This window comes from Vombatus ursinus, unplaced genomic scaffold (assembly GCF_900497805.2).
Source record: "Vombatus ursinus unplaced genomic scaffold, bare-nosed wombat genome assembly UNPS02014789.1, whole genome shotgun sequence".
Lineage (NCBI taxonomy): Eukaryota > Metazoa > Chordata > Mammalia > Diprotodontia > Vombatidae > Vombatus > Vombatus ursinus.
In genome coordinates, this window is record NW_020954567.1 from 22247270 (window position 1) to 22257783 (window position 10514).

The window sequence follows — 10514 nt, forward strand, 5'->3', positions numbered from 1 at the left end:
ATTATAGGATCAGTGATTCAGCAAGAGAAAGAACCTTAGAATTCACCAAGTCCATCCTGTTCATATTATAGATGAGAAAACTGAGGCTTGGGGAATGACTACTGAATATGAGCATTTCTTCCCTTTTTACATTCTTATAAACCACCCTTTTAGTAAGCCATTAGAGTATTTTCCCAAAGTTTGCCTGTCTAGGTCAATAAACGTCCTCTTGTAAAGATACAGTGGGAGTTTTATGGGTCAATCTTTAATTCACATCTTAATATGAAGCAGCCCAACCATATTGATTTCCTAACTCTAGCTGAGATCAGCTGTATTTAGGAGTTTTGATTGTGAAAAGGAGCTCAAGGAGGTTAAATTGGGATTATTTAGGAGCAGGAAAAGCCTGGGCAGAGTGGTTTAATTGAGTTATCACACTGCTGTGACCTATTTTAACAATTACAATTTATCAAGCTGGCGGGGCTGGCGGTGTTAATAATAAGAACACCAACTGACGCAGGTCAAAAGGACCTGTGATAAAAATCGAGGTGCTTAAGGACAATATGCTTGGTAGCCCCTGTTCATTGATGCTAGTTTGCTATCTCTCATGGTTTTAACCTGCAAATTCTTAGATTAAGCCTTTCTCAGCCACTGCTGGTGACTCAGCCCTGCTCCACTCTAACTGCCGACTGGCGATCTCTCATCTTTCCCCAAGGAAAAATGTTTCTGTCTAGCAGGGCGTGGCCCTCAACACCCCTCTAGACCACCAGTCCCTGCCTCAGTTCATCTGGCCCTCACAACCTCCCACCATTCCCATAGCCTGAGGTCGACTCCTCCCTCTTCCCGGCTTCCTCCCCAAAGAAGGACAGCAAATTCCTTATTGTCAAGTGCTATCCTGCAAGTTAACAAGTGGGGCAGTGGGGTGGACAGGGCTTAAGAAAATGGAGAGCCTTGAGTACCAAAAGAGATAGGTAGTAGGAAGGAGAAGAGGAATGAGGTGACAAGGGGATAAGAAAGTCACCTATTTCAAAAAGATGCCTTGAGGCAATCCTGGGCCTAAGAAATGGGGAGGTGACTAACTCTTCCACCCCCTTCCTCTTTTCCATCTCCTCTCTTTCCTTTTTCCCCCTCATCTTCCCTTCTTTCCCACTTCGCTTCACCTCACTACCACCACCACCAAACACAGCCTTCTGTTCCCAGGATCCAGAGCTAAGGGTTAGCTAAATCAAGGATCAAATCAACCTTTAAGAAATTCTTATGTCCGCCTTTTGTTTTTCCACCGCACTCATTTCCCAGCACACCTCCCTCTCTCGAACCCAGCCTTCTAACAAAGAAAGGCAGTTAAGCAGGGCCAACTGACATCTCGAATGGAACATTCCGTACCCATAGTTCCCTCTACCTCTCCCTTCAACTGGACTGTTTGTGGTTTGAGTTAACTATACTTTAGAAAATCACTTTTGGGGGAGGGGGGGGAGAATGTGTCCCTAGTTCTAAATCAAATTACAAAATTACTTTTGGAATGAGATCATTTTACGTGTTGGGGGATCCTATGTATTTCATGAGTTGTGACTATAAATTATTGAGGACTGTTGTATTTTAAATATAGAAACAACATACACACCCCAAAATGCCTTCAGAAATATTGTGAGTTACATAAGAAAATGCATCTTATACCCTTATAATCTCATTTCATTTTTGATCCCATATTACCTTGCCCACTTTGACCCACCCTTCATTGGATTTGGATCCAAATAACTTTTGTCCAGAAATCAAATCTCTCCTCAAAGAATGAAGCTTTGACCCCAGAAGGGATGTGAGAACTTCAGGGCCTGAATGCAATTTCCAAAGGAGATTCCAAAGCCTCATGGTCTGTGGGCTGGTGAGGACTCAGAGGCCAGGTCCCTGTGATGCTCCCCTGACAAGCATTTCTCTTCCCAATCTCTACAATCTGTCTAAGGATAGAATCATCAAGTAACTGTTCCAACTTATTACAAGTTTGAAGAAAAAAGAGAAAAGCTCAGAAAAAAGAGCTGCTTTTTAGATATAAGGAGGGAAGATTAGAGAACATAGGGTTCCTGAAGAAGTTAGAGAAGTTAGTTATTCAATCCAATCCAACACACATTATGAAACACCCACTATGTGCAAAGCATTGTGTAAGGAATTGGGTATATGAAAACAAAAAAACTGTCCTTGCTCTCAAGGAGCGTAATTACATTTTAGGGGATACAATGCTTACATAAATATCAAATGAGCATCCACATGAAACTTAACCCTTTTAAAACCTGAGATTATTATAAATAGGTATAATACATGGTAAATGAAAGATGGAAAGAGTACTAATAATGGTGCATCAGGGAAGGCTGCGGAAAGAAAATGCTACCTGAGCTAAGTCTTATAGAAATAGGATTCTGAGAGTTAGAGATGGGGGAGGACATTCCAGGCATGGGGGATGGCATGTACAAATGCATGGAAGTGAGTGTTAAATTCAGGGAAGAGATCCAGTTTGGGTGAAGTAGAGAGCTCATGAAGGGAAGTAATTGTGGAAACGTTGGAATTGAATTGTTCAGTGATTTAAAATACCAGACTGAGAAGTTATTTTTTTCTTTATCTTAGCAGTATTAGAGAGCAACTGAAGGTTAACATGGTCAGACCTGCATTCTATGTGTTAAGGATCACTTATATAATTTGTGAGGTGCGACTATAAATTGTTGAGAATCACTATATCTTAAATATAAACAAAACACACATGCTTCAAAGTGCTATCAGAAATTTTGTCAGCAAATTTCAGGAGGATGGATTACAGAAAGGATTAGAGCAAAAGAACTATTAAGTAGTCAAGGTAAAGGGTGGTGAGGAACTGGATTTTGAATGGTGGTTATAGGAATAGAGAAAAGGAGATAGCTATGAGAGATGGAGCAAGAAGAAACAATAGTTAGCAACTAATAAGTGGTGAAAGAGAAGGTAAAATTAAGGATAATTCCAGGTTATGAACCTGAGTAACTAAGGATAGTGGTGAGCTCAACAGAATTAGGGAATTTTGAAGGAGAGGGTGGGTTTAAGGAGAATGGTTGCTCCATTTTGACCATGTTGGGTTTGAAATACCAACAGAACATGGAAAGGAGAAGTTCAACAGGTAACTGATGGTGTGTGACTGGAATTCAGGAGAGAGAGTTGGACTTGATATAGGGATTTGAGAAATTATCCCAACAGACACAAAAACTGAACTCATGAGAACAGATGAGATCACCAAGAAAAAGTAAGGAGAGAGCAAACTAGGAGAGCAAGGAATAGTGTACCTGTCAGATCTATGGAGAGGGAAGAATTTAAGACCAAACAAAAGATAAAAAACATTATGAAATGCAAAATGGATGATTTTGATTACATTAAATTGAAAAGCTTTTGCACAAACAAAGCCAATGCAACCAAGATCAGAAGGGAAGCAGAAAGCTGGGAAAGAATTTTTACAGCCAGTGTCTCTGATAAGGCCTCATTTCTAAAATATATAGAGAACTGAGTCAAATTCATAAGAATAGAAGTCATTCCCCAATTGATAAATGGTCAACGGATATGAATAGGCAGTTTTCAGATAAAGAAATTAAAGCTATCTATAGTCATATGGAAAAATACTCTAAATCATTATTGATTAGAGAAATGCAAATCAAAACAACTCTGAGATACCACATCACACCTATCAGATTGGCTAACATGACAAAACAGGAAAATGATAAATTTTGGAGAAAATCCAAAAGGAAGGCTCTTAGCTACATCATAGATCAGCAACCTAGGCCCCTCAGTCCTGGCTTAGCAGATCATCAGTGAGGCCTCCAGCTCCAGCACAGAAGGCAAGTTGCCAGCCCTGGAAACCAGGCCACAACAGCCATAATTAGTCCAAGTCATCCCAATGCAGTGAGTAAGCCATCAGCGCCTGAGGCCCTAGCACACAAAACAAACGTCCAGGCCACTGGCCTCCCAGTACAAGAAGCTTGGGACAGTGCCCCCTGAACTCCAGGGGGAGAGTCAACTTTAAAAGCCATGAAATAGGCAAAAAATGAGCAAGAAGCAAAAACAACCATTGACAATAAAAAGTTGCTATGGTGACAGGGAAGATCAAAACACAAACTCAGAAGAGGACAACACTGTTAATATACCTATATGTGAAGCCTCAAAAGGGAATATGAATCAGTCTCATTCACAAAAAGCCTTCTTAAAAGAGTTCAGAAAGGATTTTAAAAGAAAAAATAGAGGGAGAAGAAGAATTGGTAAAAGAAATGTGAAAGAGAATCAGCAACTTGGAAAAGGAAAGACAAAAACTGATTGAAGAAAACAATTCCTTAAAAAATACAACTGGCCAAATGGGAAGAAAAATCCACTGAAGAAAAGAACTCCTTAAAAAGTAGAAATGGCCAAATGGAAAAGGAGGTACAAAAGCTAAGTGAAGAAAATAATTCCTTAAAAATTAGAATTGGGCAAGTGGAAGCTAATGACTCTATCAAGAATCAGTCAAACAAAATCAAAAGAATGAAAAAATAGAAGAAAATGTGAAATACATGATTGGAAAAACAACTGACCTGGAAAATAGATCCTGGAGAGATAATTTAAGAACTATTGGACTACCTGAAAGCCGTAATCAAAAAAAGAGCCTAGACAGCATCTTTGAAGAAATTATCAAGGAAAACTGCCTTAATATCCTAGAACCAGAGAGTAAAATAGTTATTGAAAGAATTCATCAATCATCTTCTGAAAGAGATCCCCAAATGAAAATTCCAAGGAATATTGTAGCCAAATTCCAGAATTATCAGGTCAAGGAGAAAATTCTGCAAGAACCTAGAAAGAAACAATTTAAATATCATGGATCCACAGTCAGGATTACATGAGACTTAGCAGCTTCTACATTAAAAGATCAGAGGGCTTAGAATATGATATTCTGGAAAACAAAGGAGCTTGGATTACAACCACGAATCAACTACCCAGCAAAACTGAATGCAATCTTTCTGGGGGAAAGATGGAAATTCAATGAAATAGGAGACTTTCAGTCACGCCTGATGAAAAACAGATCAGAAAATTCAATCCTCAAATACAAGACTTAAGGGAAGCATAAAAAGGTAAACAGGAAAGAAAAGAAAACCAAACATGTTATTCAACAAGGTTAAACTATTTATATCCCTACATGGGAAGATGATATTTGTAATGACTGAGAACTATACCCTTTCTTAGTTAGAAGGGGTATACATAGACAAAGGTATGGGTATAAGTTGTCTTTGATGTGATGATATAAAAAAAATTGAAGGTTAAAAAAAAGATTGCACTCAGAGAAAAAGAAAGGAGGAGGCAGAATAAGACAAATTATATCATATGAAGAAACACAAAGACCTATTATACTAGGGAAAGAAGGGAGGGGGGTGAGCACTGTTTGGGCCTTACTCTCGATGGATTTGGCTCAAAGAGGGAATAACATAAACACTCAATTGGGTATAGAAATCTATCTTACCCTATAGAGAAGTAAGAGGAGAAAGGGGAAAGAAAAGGAAGGGGAGTAGATAAAAAGAAGGGCAGATTAAGAGAGGCAGTTGTCAAAAGCAAAACACTGGTGAGGAGGGAAAGGGTAAAAGAAGAGAGAAAAGTATAAACAAGGTAGGGATAGGATGGAGAGAAAGATACAGTATTCATAGCTATGAATGTGAATGGGATGAACTCTCCTACAAAATGGAAGCAGATAAGAGTGGATTAAAAACCATAATCCTACAATACATTGTTTACAAGAAACACATTGGAAACAGAGAGATACACACAAAGTAAAGGTAAAAGGCTTGGGCAGAATATATTATGCTTCAGATGAAGGGGAAAAAAAGCAGGGGTAGCAATCCTGATCTTAGACAAAGCAAAAGCAAAAATTGATCTAATTGAAAGAGATGAGGAAGGAAACTACATAGCATTCAGATTTTTAGAAGAGAAGTTAAGTGAGTTACAGGAAGAAATAGAAAACAAAACTATACTAGTGGGGGACCTCAACCTCCCCCTCTCAAAACTAAATAATCATAAACAAGAAAGAAGTTAAGAAGGTGAATAGAATTTTAGAAAAGTTAGATATGATAGACTCTGGAGAAAACTGAATGAAGATAAAAAGGAATATATGTTTTTTTCTCAATAGTACATGGCACTTATACAAAAACTGATTATGCATTAGGGCAGAAAGGCAGAATTATTAAATGCAAAATTACATGTATAAAGAGTCATGGAAAAATAGACTAAAAATTAATTGGAAACAAAATAATCTAATCCTAAAGAATGAGTTGGTCAAACAAGAAATAATAGAAACAATCAATAATTTCATCAAAGAGAATAACAATAATGAGATAATATGCCAAAACTTATGGGATGCAGCCAAAGCAGTTCTTAGGGAAATTTCATATCTCTAAATGCTTACATGAATGAAATAGAGAAAGAGGAGATCAATGAGTTAAGCATGCAATTAAAAAAGCTAGAAAAAGAACAAATTAAAAATCACCAATTACATACCAAATCAGAAATTCTGAAAATCAAAGGAGAGATTAATAAAATAGAAATTGAGAAAGCTATTGAGCTACTAAATAAAACTAAGAGCTGGTTTTATGAAAAATCCAATAAAATAGATAATCTACACCTTTGGCTAATTTGATTAAAAAAGAAGAAAGAAAATCGAAGTGCCAGTATCAAAAATGAAAAGGGTGAATTCACCACCAATGAAGAGTAAATTAAAGCAATAATTATGAGTTACTTTGCCCAACTGTATGCCAATAAATCTGACAATCTAAATGAAATGGATGAATATTTACAGAAATAGAAATTGCCCAGATTAACAGAAGAGGACATAAAATACTTAACCCATTTCAGAAAAAGAAATTGAACAAGCCATCAATGAACTCCCTAAGAAAAAAATCTCCAGGGCCAGATGGATTTACAAGTGAATTCTACCATACATTTAAAGAACAATTAATTCCAATGCTATATAAACTATTTGGAAAAATAGCAGAAGGCAGAGTCCTACCGAATTCTTTTTATGATACTGATACCTAAACCAGGAAGAGACAAAACAGAGAAAGGAAATTATAGGCCAATTTCACTAATGAATATTGATGCAAAAATTTTAAATAAAACATTAGCAAAGACATTACAGCAATTTATCACAAGGTGGGATTTACACCAGGAATTCAGGGCTAGTTCAATATTAGGAAAACTGTCAGAATAATTGACTGCATCAATAACAAAACTAACAGAAATCATATGATTATCTAAATAGACACAGAAAAAGCCTTTGACAAAATACAATACCCATTCCTATTAAAAATACAGAGAACAGGAGAATAGGAACAAATGGAGCTTTCCTTAAATGATAAGTAGTATCTATCTAAAACCATTGGCAACCATTATATGTAATGGGGATAAGCTAGAAGCTTTCCCAATAAGATCAGGGTGAAACCAAGATACCCATTACCATCACTATTATTCAATATCATACTTGAAATGTTAGCTTTAGCAACAAGAGAAGAAAAAGAAATTGAAGGAATTAGAATAGGCAATGAGGAAACAAAGCTATCACTGATATGATGGTATACTTAGGGAATCCTAGAGAATGAGCTAAAAAACTACTTGAAATAGTGAACAACTTTAGCAAAGTTGCAGGATATAAAACATAAACCATCAGCATTTCTATTTGTTACTAATAAAGCCCAGCAGCAAGAGATAAAAAGAGAAATTCCATTTAAAATAAATGTAGACAACATAAAATATTTGGGAGTCTACCTACCAAGACAAACCCAGGAACTACATGAACACAATTATAAAACACCTTCATACAACAGATCTAAATAATTGGAAAAATATCTGTTGCTCATCAGTAGGCCAAGCTAATATAATAAAAATGACAATTCTACCTAAATTAATATTTATGTGCTCAGTGCCATACCAATCAAACTACCAAAAATGATTATATAGAGCTAGAAAAAATGTTAACAAAATTCATCTGAAAAAACAAAAGATCAAGAATATCAAGGGAATCAATGCAAAAAAATGCAAAGGGAGATGGCCTACCTGTAGCAGATCTAAAACCATAGCAGCAATCATCAAACCAATTTTATATTAGCTAAGAAACAGAGTGGTGGAGCAGTGAAATAGGTTGGGTACACATGGCACCATACTAAATGACTATTGTAATCTACTATTTGACAAACCCAAAGACTCCAGCTTCTGGGATAAGAACTCACTATTTGACAAATACTGCTGGAAAAACTGAAAAATAATATGGCAGAAACTACACATAGATCAACATCTCACACCATATGCCAAGATACGGTCAAAATGGGTGCATGATTTAGACATAACGGGTGATACCATAAGCAAATTAGGAGAGCAAGGAATAATTTATCTGTCAGATCTATGGAAAATGGAAGAATTTATGATCAAACAAGGAATAGAGAAAATTATGAAATGCTAGATGGATAATTTTGATTATATTAAATTAAAAAGGGTTTGCACAAACAAAGCCAATGCAACCAAGATTAGAAGGAAAGCAGAAAGCTGGGAAATAATTTTTATTGCCAGTGTCTCTGTAAAGGCCTCATTTCTAAAATATATAGAGAAGTTAGTCAAATTTATAAGAATACAAGTCATTCCCCAATTGATAAATGGTAAAAGGATATGAACAGCCAATTTTCAGATGAAGAAATTAAAGCTATCATAGTCACATAAAAATGCTCTAAATCACTATTGATTAGAGAAATGCAAATCAAAACAACTCTGAGGTACCACCTGACACCTATCAGATTGGCTAATATGACAAAAAAAGGAAAATGATAAATGCTGGAGAAGACATGGGAAAATTGGAATACTAATGCATTATTGATAGAGTTGTGAACTGATGCAACCATTTTGGAGAGCAATTTGGAACTATGCCCAAGGATCTGTAAAACTGTTCATGCTCTTTGATCCAGCAATTCCACTAGCAGGCCTGTATCCAAAGAGATGATAACAAAAGGAAAAGGACTTATAGCAGCTCTTTTTGTGGTGGCAAAGAATTGGAAATTGAGGGAATGCCCATCAGTTGGGGAACTGGTTGGACAAGTTGTGGTATGTGAATGTAATGGAATACTATTTTGATATAAGAAATGATGAGCAGGCAGATTTCAGAAAAACCTGTAAAGACTTACAAGAACTGATGCTGAGTGAAGTGAGCAGAACCAGAAGGACATTATACACATTAACAGCCACACTGTGCAATGACTGACTTTAATAGACAACTTTTCTCAGCAAAGCAAGGATCTAAGATAATTCCAAAAGACTCATGATGGAAAACACAATCCACATCCAAAGAAAGAACTATGAAGTCTGAATACAGATTGAAGCAGACTATTTGCTATTTTTTGTTTTTTCTTTCTTGTGGTTTTTCCCTTTTGTTCTGACTCTTCTTTCACAACATGACTAATGTGGAAATATATTTAATATGATTGTACATGTGTAGCCTATATCAGATTGCTTTCTGTCTTGGAGAGGGAGAAGGCAGGGAGGGAGAAAAAAATTTGGAACTCAAAATCTTATAAAAGTGAATATTGAAAACTATATTTACATGTAATTGGAAAAATAAAACACTTTTAAGTGGGGAAAATAAATACTTTTGTAAAAAATATTGCTATTAATCTATTTTTTCTTTGGTCCTTTTTTCTTATAAAGTCTAGAAATTAGGTGATAGTCATACTGTATTCTACCTAGGTCAGACTTTATCTAGAGTATTTTGTTCAGTTTCAGGCACCCCTTTTTTTATGAAAGAAGTTGAGAAGCTTGGGATCATCCTAAAGAAGAGTAGCCAGGATGGTGAAGGGTCACAATTTCATGAGGACTGGTTAAAGAAACTAGGGATGATTAGCCTGGAAAAGAGAAGACTTGGGGATGGAAGTGTGTGGTAGCCATCATCAAGTATTTCAAGGACTCTCTTGATAGTCTTTACGATGGTGGCAAGGTAAGAGGGACAGTGGAGAAACAGTACATGGAAGCTGCAGAGGCAGATTTTTGCCACAGTGTCATGAACAACTTGATCACACTTAGAGCTATCCCAAAGTATAACGAGCTGCCCCAGGAAGGAGAGGCCTTACCTTTCACTCCTCTGCCAATTCTGAAGTTCTGCTGTACTGTGATGAGATTATGTCTAAGAATCCCTCTTATGCTTCTTTCTAATAAAACAGACATTTGATCAGTTGGGTGTGAGGAGCTCAGTTAGTCCAATTCAGCCATAGGAAAAAGGAGAGAGACAGACAGAGACGGAGAGACAAAGACAGAGACACAGAGAGACAGACAGACACACAGACAAGAAGACAAAAGAGAGATAGAAACAGAAGAGGAGAGGAAGGAGAGGAGAGGGAGAAAGAGGGGGAGAAGAGAGAGAAAGGGGAGAGAAAGAGGTAGAAAACAAGACAGAAAAAGAGAGAGGAGGAGAGAAAGAAAGAAAGAGAGAAAAGAAAGAAAGAAAGAAAGAAAGAAAGAAAGAAAGAAAGAAAAAAAGAAAGAAAGAA